Below are 16,433 nucleotides of genomic sequence, written 5' to 3'. Positions count from 1 at the left end.
TTACTTTAAGCTGTATTTATTGATGAATAGTCAGGATTTTCTGGCCCCTACTAGCAATGTCACAGTAAACATTTTCTTTTTTTTTTTTTCTTTGCCAGTCCTGGTGACTGAACTCAGGGCCTGACCACTGTTCTTGGGTTTTCTCAAGGCTAGAGCTCTACCACTTGAGCCTCAGCACCACTTGCAGCTTTTTTTTCTATGTATGTGGTACTGAGGAATTGAACCTGGGTCTTGGTGCATGGTAGGCAAACACTCTATCATTAGGCCAAACTCCCAGCCCCACAGTAAACATTTTCATACGTAAATTATTCAAAACATGTCTATTATTTCTACAAAATATGTTCCTGCCCTGACATCAATGGCTTATGCCAGTAATCCTAGCTGAGATTTCAGGATCTGATTGTTCCCTTTGCTTATTTGATGTGATCACACTTGCCTTGCTTACTTGCTGTTGGTTCTGTACTTTGATATTTTTTTAAAGGTCTTTCTGGTTACCAAGGCCAATGAATATTTTTCATTGATTCCTTTGCTTTCTTTGGAGGTATTTGATATCATCAAACATTTTCATTTTCAAATCTCAACTAGGAGAGATCAGGAGGCTGAGATCCAAGGATTAAAGCCAGCCCAGACAAGGAAAGTCCATGAGACTCTTACCTCCAATTAACCACTGAAATCTGAAAATGGAACTGTGGCACAAATAGTAAAGTTCCAACCTTGAGCAAAACTCAGGGACAGCCCTGAGTTTAAGCCCCAGTACCAGCAGACAGACAGACAGATGTGCATGTACCTCCCCCCCCAACACACACACGGTATGAAATCCTAGCTCTTCAGTTACTACTCATGTGACCTTGAAAATGTGTGATGTAACCAAACCAAAGTAATGGGCTTATAAAAATAGAAGTAGAGGGGCCATGAGTTTGGCCTAGCATAGGTAGCCTAGGTAGAGTGCTTGCCTAGCATGCACGAAGAGCCAAATTTGATTCTGCAGTACCACATACATAGAAAAGCCGGAAGTGGTGCTGTGGCTCAAGTGGTAGAGCACTATTCTTGAGGAAAATGCCCAAGGACCATGCTCAGGTCCTGAGTTCCAGCCCCAGGACCAGCAAAAAATAATTTTTTTTTAAAAAAGGAGTAGAGCTAGGCATGGTGGCTCAAGCCTGTAATCCTAGCTACTTAGGAGGCTGAGATCTGAGGATCAAGGTTCAAAGCCAGCCAGGACACCAAAGGACCTGCCACCCACGGGCAGTGGGGCTTGGCTCAAGGGTAGAGTGGTAGGACAGTGCCCAGGCCATGTTAAAGCCCCATGACCCACAAAGAAAAGAAAAAAGGAGTAGAATCACTACCTGTTACAGATATGTACCAAGTCCTTGGAACATAATGAGCACTCAGGAAAGGTCCACCACAATTAGAACTATAATGAACTTGAATATTAATCTGATCATTTGTTTATATTCTTATAGCAGTACTGTGCCACAAAGATATGGAAGCAAACTCTCCCTTCCTGTTTCAGAGGGACACAGTTCACTCAGCAGTTAGTAATGCAAGAATACCAAGGGGCTCAGAGCCAGATCACTGGCCTAGCATGGTACGGCCCTAGTTTGATTCCCAGCAATACACACACACACACACACACACACACACACACACACACGGGTCAAGGCATGCCAGACACCAGTGACTCCTTCTTATAATCCTAGCTACTCAAAAGGCTGAGATCTAGAGAATTATAATTCAAAGCCAGTCAAGGCAAAAAAATTGCTGTAAAAAAAAAACAGCCAAAAATTAGGCTATAGGCATTATAGATGTCCGTAGTCCTAATATTTCCAGTGGTATTATTCTCAGTGTATTCAGCATTCTGGATAAGTGACTCTAGTCAGTTAATGCCACATCACAGCCGATACCTCCATATTGATAGAGAATTACTGCCAAGTTTTCACAGTAATAAATAGCAGATGCCTTATTTTCTACCCTCTTTTTTATGGGGAAGACATCTTGAGCTACAGTGTGAAAGGAATCAAATTCCAAAGAAAAACTAGAGTTTTTACCTTGGGTTTTTAAATTTTTTACGAAAGTTGGAAATAAACAATATATTTTATTGAGCTGGTGATTGAAGACCAATCCATTCTGTATCTTCCTTGCAGACTGTTGTACTGGAGCAAGTAGTAAGCATTCCAAGTATTTATTTACACTAAGTTTCAGTTTAACGTGGATTCAAACAAACAGAAAGCTCAAATATTTGGAAGTTCTTCTGCGGATTACTTTACTGATTAAGAGAAAAACATAGCCATTAGCAGGCTAACCAAGAAGCAGCTTTTCTAAAGCAGCTTATAAGGAGTGTTGTGGATGAGACATTGTTCTAGATGTTAGTGGGAATTGAACATGTAAAGAAATATGGTAAGACTGGTACACTCTGGGGATGAGTCTATCAGCAAAGTGGTAAACGAGGTTTGAGATCGACTGGCATTTCCTGAGGAAAAAACTTCCTTCACAAAGGCTTAAACAAATAAGCAAAGACACTTTTCTCAACTAATCATTAGTACAAAGTTGCTCCCTTCAAAGAGTCCAAGAAGAGTGGGGAGCATGGCCTAGTGGTAGAATGCTTGCCTAGCATGCATGAAGCCCTGGGTTTGATTCCTTCCTTCGTACTACATATACAGAAAAAGCTGGAAGTTATAGAGTCTAGCCTTGAGAAAACCCAAGGACAGTGCCCAGACTCTCTGAGTTCAAGCCCCACAACGGGCAAAAATAAATAAATAAAGAGCCCAAGGATGGATACACTTTGAATTGATCTTCGTGCATACTGACAAGCAGGGTATTTTCAGTTTTCTGTGTATGGCCGTCTGGGTTTCCCAGTACCAGTTGTTGAAGAAAGTATTTTTTTCCACTGTGTGACTTTGCCTCCATTATCAAATACCAGCAACAGCCGAACAGATGCGTCTCGCTCAAGTGATCTTTGATAAGAATGATTCAGATTTCGAAGCTAAAGTTAAACAGCTGATGGAAGTGACAGGAAAAAATCAGGATGAATGCATAGTGGCACTACATGACTGTAACGAAATGTGAACAAAGCTAACAATATATTGCTGGAAGGAAATTCAGATATGACATCATGGAAGACTGTTGGGGGAAAGAAAAAGAATTTTGGAAAAGAAAATTCAGAAAACAAAGAACAAAGAGAAGAAAATAGAGAGAGAAGCAAGTCATGGACGTGGAAACAACAACCGGAAAGGAAGAGGTGGCAATCGAGGCAGAGAGTTTAGAGGTGAAGAGAATGGAATTGATTGCAACCAAGGGGATAAGCCTTCAGACCGTGGCAAGCGAGCTCGGGATAGAGGATTTGGACGTAGCAGAGGGAGAGGGACAGGGAGATTCTCATCCCAAAGTATGGGGACATTTAATCCTGCAGATTATTCCGATTCTACATCTACAAATAGCTGTGGAACAAAGCTAGTTGTTTGGGAAGCTACTCAGAATGGTGCAGATGAGGGACCCGAAATGGTATCAAAATGTCACAGTGCAGGTCAAGATCTGCCAAACAAAAACTTCCTATGGACTCAAAGCAGGTGCCTGGAAGAATTCTGTGGAGGAGTAGACAGCAGAAGACTGGACTGAAGATCTTTCTGAAACAAAAGTCTTCACTGCCTCATCTGTCCTAGCGGAGAATCACATCACACCTGGGCAAAGTATCGACCTAGTAGCCTTGCTTCAGAAGCCTATTCCCTCCAGTCAGACCTCGGAAGTCAACTCCTTTGAAACCTCCCAGCAGCAGGGCTTTGGACAAGTCCTGGTTTCCACAAATTCTCAACACAATAATAAAATGGCACCAGGAAATGGCAACTCTACTGCTACCAACGCTTACTCTCCTCAGAGTCTGTCATCCGTCCTTGGCTCAGGATTTGGAGAGCTTGCACCATCAAAAATGGCAAATATGACCAGCTCGCAGATTTTAGACCAGTTGAATACTTCAAGTTTGAGCCAGTTTACTGCCACCCCAAGTTCACAGCAGAATAGTACTAGCTCCCCTACGACTACTACATCTTGGGATCTCAAGCCCTCAGTATCCCAGTCTGCAGCCCTTAATCATTTTGATTTTAAATCTCAGCCTGAACCATCTCCAGTTCTTAGCCAAATGAGCCAGCCACAGCAGCACCAGACCCAGACAATGTTCCTCCTCCTGGTTTGGAGTCCTTTCCTTCTCAGGCAAAACATAGAATTCAGCACCTGGAAATGGTACTTCCACTGTGAACAAACTCTTGCAGCTTTCTAACACAGCTGTGGAAAATATCTCCATATCTGTTCACCAACCACAGCCCAAACACATCAAACTCCAGAAGCCACGGATACCTCCCGCTTCTAAGATTCCAGCTTCTGCAGTGGAAATGCCTGGCTCAACAAATATCATAGGATTAAATGTTCAGTTTGGGGCCTTGGAATTTGGAACAGAACCTTCTCTCACTGAGTTTGGAGCATCTCCAAGTAGTGAAAATAGTAATCAAATTCCCATCAGCTTATATTCAAAGTCTGTAAGTGATCCTTTGAATACCTCTTTACCAATGACAACTGCTGGACAGAACACCACCTATACAACTTCAGTTATTACCTCCTCTAGTCTGACCAGCTCAGCCCTGAGCTCCACTAGCCAACATCTTCCTCCTATGACCAGTTCTGTGCACAACAGGATCACATACCAAAGCTCTGTGAGTCCATCCGAGTCAACTCCCGCAACTATCACAAACGGACACAGCGCTGGATGAAGTCAGCAGACACTAGACACTTCTACTTCATCCATTCCAACTCCAAAGACAACAGACCCTCCCTCCACCCTCCCATCTATGGGCTTCCTGCACTATGCTTCTGCCCTGGGCATCCCAGCACACTGCCACTTTACCCTCCTTGTCCCAGCTAGCTAATAATCCATATTCAGGTGATATCACCAAGTTTGGCCCAGGTGACTCTGCATCTCCTGCACCCCCCGCCACACCAGCTCAGCCACAGCAGATCCAATCCCAGGCCCACCACACAGCCCGGCAGCCTTTTTGGAACCCTGCACCTGGCTACAGCTACACTGGCCTCCCCTATTACACAAGCGTGCCCAGTGCCTTCCAGTATGGGCCCCCTGTGTTTGTCCCCGCCAGCCAGCAGCATGGTGTGAACCTCAGCACCCCTCCCACCCCTTTCCAGCAGGCCCGTGGTTATGGCCAGTACGGGTTACGATGACTTAACCCAGGGGACGGCCGCAGGAGACTATACCAAGGGTGGCTATGGTGGATCATCACAGGCACCAAACAAGTCTGCTGGTTCTGGGCCTGGCAAAGGAGCTTCAGTGTCTTCAAGTACCTCTGGCCTCCCTGACATGACTGGTTCGGTCTATAACCAGACACAGACCTTTGACAAGCAGGGATTTCATGCAGGCACACCTCCACCTTTCAGCCTACCCTCGGCCCTGGGCTCCGCAAGAGCTATGGCTCCTGGAGCCACTGCTGGCTATGCGCCCCCCCCCCCATTCCTGCACATCCTGCCAGCCCACCAGCAGCCCCACTCGCAGCTGCTGTACCACCACCTTCCGCAGGATGTCCAGAGTGGCTCCGGTCAATGCAACCAGCCCAACTCCCTGCAGCCCAAGTCTCAAGCTTCCAAAGCGACCTATGGGAACTCTCCATACTGGACAAATTAGACCCCCGAAGAGAGGATGGGCTCTGGGGCAGGGCTTACCCTACGCAGGAGAGAGCACGTGGAGCACATTTCTGGGAACTCAGTGCCCTTTCCTAGAACTGAGACTCGTAACTATACGTGAGCTGAGCCTATGTGGGGAGCCTGCCTCCTAGTTTGCTATTGTATGTAATGTAATTTATGTATGTATTTGTAAATGTGATAGAAGCCTGTGGGAGCCAAGGGTATGGTTTCAGGTAGCAGCCAACTCTGCTCTCCTAATTGAGACCCTCCTCACTGTAGCCAAGTAAGCCCCTTATGGCTCTTCTGCCTTCAGGTATTCCACACAGCCCCTGTCCCAGAAGGCACTGGAGGACTAGTTCAGGCAGTTTGAGCACCGGGGTCGGATACCAATGAAGAATCATCAATCACGACATCTCCCTTGTGCACTGTTATTTTTCTCCCTTCTGTCATTTGTCAGGGTCTCTCTTCCACCAAATCTTCATCTGAGAATAACAGAGATGATCCCCTGCCCAACATAAACCCTAGGGCTTCTGCTCAGTCCTGTCCCTAGAAACTTGTCTTTTTCTGGCCGACCATTTTACAAATAATTTGAACTGGGTCTCAGATGTTCATCCAGTCAGCCCCCCTTTAAAAAAAAAATCAAAGATCTGCTTCCACATCAGTGAAAGTCCGTCTCCAAGCAATGGCTCCTCTATGCCAGTTGTCCTGCACCAGGTAGGCAACTGTTTTGGTGGTTTCCCCTTGCCCAGATTCTACCTAATAAGGTTCTGAGAGAAAAAAAAAAGAGCCCAAGGACTCAAGGAGTATGTTAGCACTTTCACCCCTCTAGATCTGCTCACCTAAGTGAGGACTTCACACTCACAGTCTATGGAATGGGAAGATGGCTTACTATAGTTTCAGGCCTGTGTTCTCCCAGATTCATGCTTAACAGGAAAAAATAGAATTGTCTTCCTGAACAATACGATGAAAGTTTTGCAAGTGACTCCTGGTAGCCCGAATTTAATTGCAAAGTGTTCAGAGGGAGGCCATGTTCTAAGGTCAAGATGGAATGATAAGTATGAGGTCAAATACATGGAACAAGGTTCAGAAAATGAATAAATACCTCAGAGAAAAAAGTCAGGAGCTCAGATGACTTAAGTTTTCTCTTAACCATAATACCACTGCCTCTTACTGTGCTACACAGCATTGTACAGCCTGCACAAAAAGAAGGAGGGTAAAGGAGGTAAGCATTGGAGCTCATGCCTATAATCTCAGCCATTCCAGTATCTGAGATCTGGAGAATTAAGGTTTGAAGTTAACCCAAGCAGAAAAGAAACAGTAAAAAAATCTTGACTAAGGGCATTGTTCAAGTGATGAGAGTCTTCCATGAGCAAGCAAGCCTAGGGGGAATTACAAGGTCCTGTGTTCCAGGAGAAAGACAGGGAAAAGGAGAGGGGGAGGAGGGAGAGAGAAGGAGAGGGAAAGGAGGTATAGCGTATTAATAGAATAAGACTTCTAGATTTAATCCAAAGCATACAAACAAAATAAAAAAATAAAAAGGAAATAGAGAAAGCTAATAAAAATGTTATTAGAAAAATAATTTCCATTACAAATCTCCACTCAAAAAAAAAACTAGTGGGAGATATTACACAAATACTTTACAAATGAACAGATTTTTGCTGGATGTTGGTGACACATATCTGTTATTCTAGCTACTCAGTAGGCTAAGATCTGAGGATTATGATTTGAAGTCAGCTTGGGCAGGAAAATCGATGCAACTCTCATCTCTTATTAACTATCTGAAAATGGGAAAGTAGAGCTGTGACTCAAGCAGTAGAGTGCTAGCTTTGAGCACAAAAGCTCAGGGACTGTGGCTAGGTACTGAGTTGGAGCCCTACAAACAAAAACAACAACCAGATTTGGGTTGTATTTATTTAGTCAATCATGGGGCTTGAACTTAGGGCCTGGCTGCTGTCCCTGGGCTCTTTTGCTCAAGGGTAACCCTCTACTACTTTAGCCACAGCTCCACTTCCAGTTTTTGAGTGGTTAATTGGAGATAAGAGTCTCATGGGGGACTTTTCTGCCCAGGCTGGCTTTGAACCGTGATCCTCAGATCTCAGCCTTCTGAGTAGCTAGGGTTACAGTCATGTGCCACCAGCACTGGGCAGATTTTTAGTTTTAAGACTCTCAAAACTTTTAATTTTACTTTAAAAGTGAATAGAGAAATAGGAAAATAGAACTTATCTGTAAAAGATGTAAAGGCATTATAAACCTATGATTATGTTAACCTATGATCAAGTAATTAATGTGTCCACATCTACTATTATCTGTGGATAATAGTGCTCGTACTGCAACTCAAGTGTTCTCTAGAGCTGAGGTTCTTCATTAATTCTGTCGTTATGTAAACAAACTCAAACAGACAAAATGGTAGCATATCTTTCTGAGGAGTCCATTTATGTTTAAAAGTAACAGAAGATATCACAATATTATAAAGCAATACTTTGAGGTATTTTTTTCTTCACAAAGGCAAAAGTCAAAGAGAAAACAACACACTGGAAAACATATTTGCATGAGTAGGTGGTAAGAACTAATTTACATTAAAATCAACTAGTGAAATATTAAAGGTTTGGAAAGAGAAAAGGACAGGAATACATGATGTCAAAAAGGATTTTCATGAGGAAGATGTTTGACACTATTAATAAAGAAATGCAATAGCAGAAAGAACAGCGCTGGAGGAATTTCAATTCCAAACTTTAGACTCTATTACAGAGCTATAATTCTCAAAACAGCTTGGTACTGGCACAGGAACAGGCCTGAAGACCAATGGAATAGAACTGAGGACCCAGATATTAAACCACAGACCTATGGCCACCTAATCTTTGACAAGGGAGCCAAAAAAATAGAATGGAAGAAAGACAGCCTCTTCAACAAGTTGTGCTGGCAGAACTGGTTAAGCACCTGCAGAAAACTAAAGCTGGATCCGTCTTTGTCACCTTGCACTAGAATTAACTCCAAATAGATCAAAGACCTGGAGGTAAAAGCTGACACACTGAAAACTTTACAGGAAGGAATAGGAGATACCCTAGGCCTCCTTGGCACAGGTTGAAACTTTCTTAATAAGGACCAAGAATCACAACAAATCAGAGAAAGGCTGGATAAGTGGGACTGCATTAAACTGCAGAGCTTTTGTATGGCAAAGGACATAGCTAGTAAACTAATCAGGAAGCCTACAGAGTGGGAGAAGATCTTCACCAACCAAACAACGGACAAAGGCCTCATATCTAAAATATATCAACAGCTCAAAAAATTGAATCACTCCAAAACTAACCTCCAAAGTAACAACCATCCCATTAAAAAATGGGCCAAAGACTTAAAGAGAGTCTTCTCTGAAGAAGAAACAAAAATGGCCTATAGACACATGAAGAAATGCTCAACATCTCTGGTCATAAAAGAAATGCAAATCAAAACAACTCTAAGATTCCACCTCACTCCAGTTAGAATGGCCAGGATCAGGAAAACGAATAACAACAGATGCTGGAGGGGATGTGGCCAGGAGGGATCACTACTACACTGTTGGTGGGAGTGCAAACTCATTCAACCACTATAGAAAGCAGTGTGGCAGTGCCTCAAAAGGCTAAACATAGAACTCCCCTATGACCCAGCAATTCCATTACTTGGCATTTACCCAACCATCCAGACACAAGGACATACTAAACCCACTAGCACACCAATGTTCATTGCAGCACTATTCACCATAGCAAAGATATGGAACCAACCTAGATGTCCCTCAGTTGATGAGTGGATCAACAAGTTGTGGTATTTGTACAATGGAATTCTATGCTGCTGTCAGAAAGAATGACATTGCCCCATTTGTTAGGAAATGGAAAGACTTAGAAAAAATCATATTAAGTGAAGTAAGCCAGACTCAAAGGAACTTAGGCTCAATGGTTTCCCTCATTCGTCATAATCAGTAGAAACCTTGGGCTCTACTAGCAGAGATTTGCAATAGAGCAAAATCTTGATACATAAGGCCATATAATGTGAAGCTAATTGAAAGGACCTCCAGGATATTGAAACAAAAGCCATATAATGAATGATTGTTGTCCTTAATGTACTATGTTGTCTCTCAACTCCTTTGCTGTCCCTTGGTTATCTCATATTGGTATAGTATCTCACTTTGTTATCTGATATATTGAATTTATTTGTATTTGGATATTTGAAATTTGATAGGGAAGGGGGGAAAACCAAGACGGGTGGGGGGTGTGGGGGGGGGAGGGAAATGGGTACCAAGACATGTGAAAGGGTATCAATGTATGTGAATTAATGCACCTTCTACCTGGCAAATATCATGTAACCCTTTTACTAATTACAATAAAAAAATTAAAAAAAAGAAATGCAAGTTAAACCTATGATGATTTTTTATCAAATAAATGTTGTCCATTTTTGGAGGCCTTCTAGTTGTGGCTAGCGTATAACGGACCTTCATTCTCACACGTGGGTGGTTGAAGCATACACTAGGAGAACCTTTCTGTCAAATTGTCTTGCAATATGTACAAAGAGCTTTAAATATTTATATTCTTTTATCTATCCTGAGAAAGCCTAAGACAATAAACACAAATGTAGGAACTATTTTATGTTCAATGACATTCATAGCCATTCAGATGAAAATGCTGGAAAGCATGAAAACACCTGAGCTATCTGAATAGTCTTTGAGCAATAATATAAACATTAAATTACACTTATCCAATAAGGTCAATACTTGGGCAAACATTTCCATCATGCTTTTAAATTTAAAAATTCTAGGACAATTTATATAACAGGACATAATATATTTAACCACAACTGTATTTTTTACAATAAAAGACTAAAGAGAAATAGATCAACTATTAAGCTCTTTTTCTTTGTACTTTCTGTGATTTTTCAGTTAATTTTTTTCCCCTGCCATGAACAACTATTACTTTTAGATGGAGAAAATGAACTTTACTTTACGGGGGTTAATGGTTTGTGTGACATGTTAAATTGACAGTTCCCAAATGTCTTGCACTGACCTGGTGGGTGGAGTTTCTCAATCTCTTTGAAGCTATAGCTCTGGAACTAGGCCAGGAATGTCCCATGGGCCTGCTGATTTACTAACATAGCCAGAAAAAAAAAAAACAGAAAGAAACTACAGAGCCCCACTGGCTAGTGGGTACCAGGCAAGTCTAAGCAGGCTATTTTCTGTTTCTTCTGTTCAGTAAGCAAGATTACACTGTAGCCTTTGCATTTTTGTTCAGAATGCCATTTCCACCACTTAAGTGAGGTGGTAGATAAGGAATGCCTGGCTGAGAGACAGAGAAAATAAAACAAGACCTGCTATGGTAAAGCTGACAGATAAGATCCCAAGCAGGGCTATTCTTCCTGCTCAACACTGCCCAAGGTTCTAAGGAACAAACACAACCCCTAGGAAGTAATGGAGAAGCAAATGCAAGCAGAGAGTCCTGGGCCTAACCCACTGGAGGAGTTAATGGCTCTCTGAATTTTGTACCTCTCTATTGCTCTTTTTTCTTTAGTGTGTAGAATTCATTTAGTGTCTAGAATAAGCCAGATGCAGCTCCTTGGAGATTTTTCTTGTAGACTCCTAACAATTGGGTTTAGCACTGAGATTCTGTGACAGGTAGGCCAAGAAATCTACCATCTTTACAAATAACGCTGCCATTATACACAGTGAGACAGACCAGCCAGGCAAATATGACTGACCAATCATGATGTTCAAATAAATGTTTAATTGTCTTGAGAACCTGTTTAGACACATTTTCTACATATCCATTCTTGTATACCTCACCTAAGGGCTGAATTTCATTACAGATGTGAAAGCTCCTCCCCAAATATATGATAAAAAAGACATTGTTTTAAGTAGTTCTTTTTTCAAGTGAGAGGTGCCTTGCCTTACATTTTCAAAAGTTTTCTTCCATGACCTCTTTGCTGCATTGCTTCTGGGCAGTAATTGCATAGAGGAGACAAATCAAAAACAGGAGCATGTGGTGGGGGGGGATGCCCCAGTGACCCATTTCCCCCAATCAGGCCTCACCTCCTCATATGTCAGGCATGCCCCAGTGACCCACTTCCTCCAATCAGGCCTCACCTCCTCATAACCCATTCAGCTAAGTGCTCACTCCATGGAAGTGAGAGCTCTCATGATCCAATACTTCTCAATAGTGCCACCAGCTGGGGACCAAGCCTTCAACACCTGAGTCTTTTGGGGACACGAATCATCACAGACATGAGCTCTGAGTTTGAACTTAGCACTTGATTGATTCCACTTGTGTCTTTGAACAGTGCTTACCCTGTCAGGGTGTGTTTGCTTATCTGAAACAGAGGTAACAACAGCTGCATACTAGTGGTGTGCATTGGCAGTGCTCTTTTCTTTCTGTAATCAGAATTTTCCCGTGTGTGTGTGTGTGTGTGTGTGTGTGTGTGTGTGTGTGTGTGTGTGTGTGTGTGGTGTCTGTACCAGTACTCAAGGCCTGGCACTTTACCTTAGTTACTTTGAGCAAGCCTGGCACTCTACCACTTGAGGCACACCTCTACTTCTAGCTTTTTGCTGAGTGTCATGGACTTCCCTGCCTGGACTAGCTTTAAACTGCAATCCTCAGCAGATCTCAGTCTCTTGAATAATTGAGATTACAGATGTTAGCACTGGTGCCTCACATACCCAGTTTTGTTAGTAAAAGAGCTATGTCTTGGCTGAGTAATGGCTAATGAGGGAGGGAAGCCAGAGTATAAAGTATATATTCTATACTTTCCAAGCCATGTAGTCCCTATCACAACTCTGCCATTGAAGTGCAAAAAAAAAAAAAAAGCCATAGGTTCCTTGCAAGTAAATGTCTGTGACTATGTTACCTAAAAGAAATGCTTATTCACAAAAGCAGGCAGGATCCTGGTGTTGGTGGCTCATACCTATAGTCCTAGCTAGTCAAGAAGCTGAGGTATGAAGAATTGGAGCTTTGGCTCAAATGATAGAACACTAGCCTTGAGCACAAAAATCTCACAGATAGTGCCTAGTTCAAGCCCCAGGACACACACACTCACTCTCTCTCTCTGCCTCTCTCTCATGCACACACACACACACACACACACACACACACACACACACTCACAAAAGCAGGATGATATCCATATTTTCGTTATTGTTGATGCACTCCTGGTTTAAAGCATCTATGACAATCTCATTCTACTTTTTTCTCCTCCAGGGTGGCCGTGTGACCTAGTGGTTATTACTGACACATAAGTAGAAATCTGATATTCTGATTTTAGGAAATTTTTTTTTTGCTCTGCTAAATAAAATGTGGGCCATTTTTCACCTTCAGCTGAGGAATATCAACATACTATCTCGAGCTAATGCTGTCATCTTTCAATCATGAGGAGAAAGATGTAAGACTGATAACTAACTTGCTAAAATGGTGATGTGGAGAGACACGACTTGAGAAGTTCCACCAGTGTCATTTGGGCATGCCGATTTACTAAAGCCATATTGTTTAATCTACTACGGGCAGGATTGCTTCAACCCAATCTGTTCCCAAGTAGCTTCAATATATTCCAGGCTTTGTGTGATTATTAGATGAGATAGCTATGCAAACCATATGGTCCACATCAGTTGCTCAATCAATGAAATACATTGGCATAGAAAACTGACATCATTCTCTTTGTGACCAGTATTGACATTCTGATCCTTTTCAGAGTTAAGTTCCAGATCATGGAATGCTTTTCAGGGTCACTTCTACTTTTATCCTAATCAGACATTTCCAAAGATTTCAGGCTAAGGAAGGACTAGACATGGTATCTAGTTTAGCAGAAGCCTCATTATGAAAAGATCATCAGTAGACTGTCAAGCAAATTGGAGATACTCTCCTCCAGGTAACTATTAATGAAAGTTCCTTTTTTTCTCTTATGCTCCTTGCTGAGAGATGTCAGCCTATGCTGACTCTAGGTATGATAGGTAAAAAAGCAGGAAGGGGCCTCACACCAATCTAGCCCTGGGAGACCCTTAGTAGAAGCGATTGCTGTTCCCTTTCTCCACTTCTCTATTTTTTTTTTTTGCCAGTCCTAGGGCTTGAACTTCAGGGCCTCTGCTTGAACTTGAGCTTTCTCAAGGCTAAAACTCTACCACTTGAGTCCCAGAACCACTTCTGGCTTTTTCCATGTAGGTGGTATCAAGGAATTCAACCTGGGTCTTCCTGCAAGCTGGGCAAGCACTCTACCACTAGGCCAAACTCCTGGTTCTTCATTTATGCTATTTTTTTATTTGTACCTTACTGTTTCTGTGTTGTTTTATTTAATAAAAATATGTCAAACAGGAGCTACCTTGTGTACTCTAGTCTTACATGGACTCTTGGTTCCCTTGCCTTTTTGCCTCCCAAATGCTGGGATTGCAGGTGTGCAAATTTTATCTCTAAAAATTAACCCTTCTGAGACAAGTCAAGACCAAAGGAACAAAAAGTGCATGGTATCCTTAATATGTGGCTATTAGATCCAAACAGTACAAGAGTGAGGACTCAAAAGTTGCATACACAATGCTATGGACATGGTATTGGAAATATAAACACAACTACATAGTCATAAAAACTTATGACTCTATAGACATAATGTTATTACATAGATTATTATGTATCTAGGACATATAAACCCTTAGCCTAATTTTGATTATGTTCTAAAATCTAAGTGCCAGTGATTGTATATGGAGATTCCCTTCTTGAATACCTGTTTGTTAAACACATCATTTGAAATATAATGTAAAAATCAATCTTAATAAATTCTTTAATAAAAAATTAACCCTTCCATGGTAGTAGCATTTTTTGGATCTATGATATATAGACGTATCACACACAGACTGTTGGCTAAATTTTCTAAGAGGTTTTATTCATTAACATATTAGAGAAATAAGAATTATTTTAAACAGTCTGACTCAAGCTATCTAATACAAAAATAGATTGAGACTTTCTGGGAAATGTTTTCTTTGCATACAGCTAATGCTTGAAGGATTGATTTATCCTTTCCTGCCCTGAAACCTATTACAATGTGAACTTGAGTTATAGGCTCAATCTATAGAGAACATAGTGCAAGATGCTCAAGTTTACCATTTATTATCTATCAATATCAGAGACTGGCTCATGTCTTTTGGGGCAGTTTGCAAATACAACTTGACAAAAATGAGTCTTAGAGCAACAGGAAAGAGAGAAAGAGATTAGTCAAGTTTAGACTTTCCCTAATTATAGCCTACATGCAATGAAATGTGGAAATTTGATACTAGTTGATTTATTGCAATAATCCTTTTTTGCACTAGTAAATAACCCCAAATTACCTTTTATATGAATTATGCCACAAAAAACCTGTAATTCTATCAGAGAGATTCTTTAAACAAAGTGGGTAGAATTTAAAAGGTGAGTTTTTAAAAATGGAGGTCTTTCAATATATAAATGGAGAGTTTTAAAGACTCTGAGCACTTTTTTTAAAAGAAATTGTGTGTTTATTTTACTGACTGTAAAATAATACATACTTTATTATAGAAAGTATAAAGAACAATACTCAGATTCAAAATTAAAATTATACCCTCTGCAAAAAAGAAAGTACAAAGAAGAAATTAGAAGTTATACATAAGCTCAGAAATCCAAAGGTAATCACAGCAAAAACTCTGGGATGATAAACTCAGTTCTTTCTCCTCTCAGCTTCTTAATCACATCTATTTTAAGATCTATGGCTAAGATCACCTTGCACATTGTAAACATTTTCCAAGACTGTTAATGTATCATCAAGTCTAGTCTATTATGCACATAAAAGCATACTATATCCACCTCTTTTTTATTTAAAAGATAAATCCAATGGCACTTTAAAAGATTTCAAGCAGAAACCTCCAGGAGAAGTTATTTACATTCTTATTATTTCTAGTACAGTTATTTGTACTGTCTTCTTCTTTCCTTTATAGTCACAGCTATTTCTTCCTCTTATTTATTTATTTATTTATTTATTTATTTTTTGGTGCTAGTCCTGGGGCTTGAACTCAGAGCTTGAGCTCTGTCCCTTAGCTTTTTCACTCAAAGTTGGTACTGTTCCACTTGATTTATGGCTCTGCTCTAGCTTTTTTGGTGGTTAATTGGATATGAGTCTGACAGACTTTCCTGCCTGGGCCTTCTGAGTAGCTAGTATTGCATGCATGAGGCATGGCACTCAGCTAATTAAGCTATTTCTGTTCACAGAAAGTATAACTTAGTTTGATCATGAATCACTTTCTTCGGAGGGCATCTTACTGTACTGTTTCTTGGCAGACCTTAGACCCTTACAGCAGTGTCATTTAAAATGTTACTGAAATGTAAAGTCTTAGGCTCTTAACCAAGTCAGAAAAGGAAATGGCAGCTGGGGCTCACACCTGTAATCCTATCTACTCAGGAGTCTGAGATCTGAGGATCAAAGTTCAAAGCCAGTCCAGGAACTACAGATTCTTTTCTCCAATTAATCTCTAGAACACTGGAAGTGAGGCTGTGGCTCCAGGGGTAGGGTGGTAGCCTTGAGCTGAAAAGTTCAGGGACAGCACCTAGGCCCAAAGTTCAAGCCCCATGACCCACAAAAAAAAAAAGAAGAAAGAAAGAAAGAAAGAAAGAAAGAAAGAAAGAAAGAAAGAAAGAAAGAAAGAGGCAAAAGTAACCTGTGTGTATATGCATGTGTGTGCATCCATATGTGATGCAATATACAAGTTCAAAACTCTCTAGATAATTTTGACACATACTGAAACATCATCTGAGATCAACAAT

The 16,433-nt window shown here is 41.2% G+C and overlaps 1 pseudogene; it reads left to right on the top strand.

The window, feature by feature from the left end:
* The first annotated feature begins 2,916 nt into the window (after window positions 1-2,916).
* LOC150053609 (ubiquitin-associated protein 2-like) lies at window positions 2,917-5,801 on the top strand (annotated as a pseudogene).
* Window positions 5,802-16,433: the final 10,632 nt, after the last annotated feature.

Source organism: Megascapheus bottae, chromosome 16, assembly GCF_031878675.1.
Source record: "Megascapheus bottae isolate mThoBot1 chromosome 16, mThoBot2.hap1, whole genome shotgun sequence".
In the NCBI taxonomy this organism is placed as follows: Eukaryota; Metazoa; Chordata; class Mammalia; order Rodentia; family Geomyidae; genus Megascapheus; species Megascapheus bottae.
The sequence above is the reverse complement of the archived record's forward strand: the minus strand, read 5'-3'. Positions and strand labels throughout refer to the sequence as shown.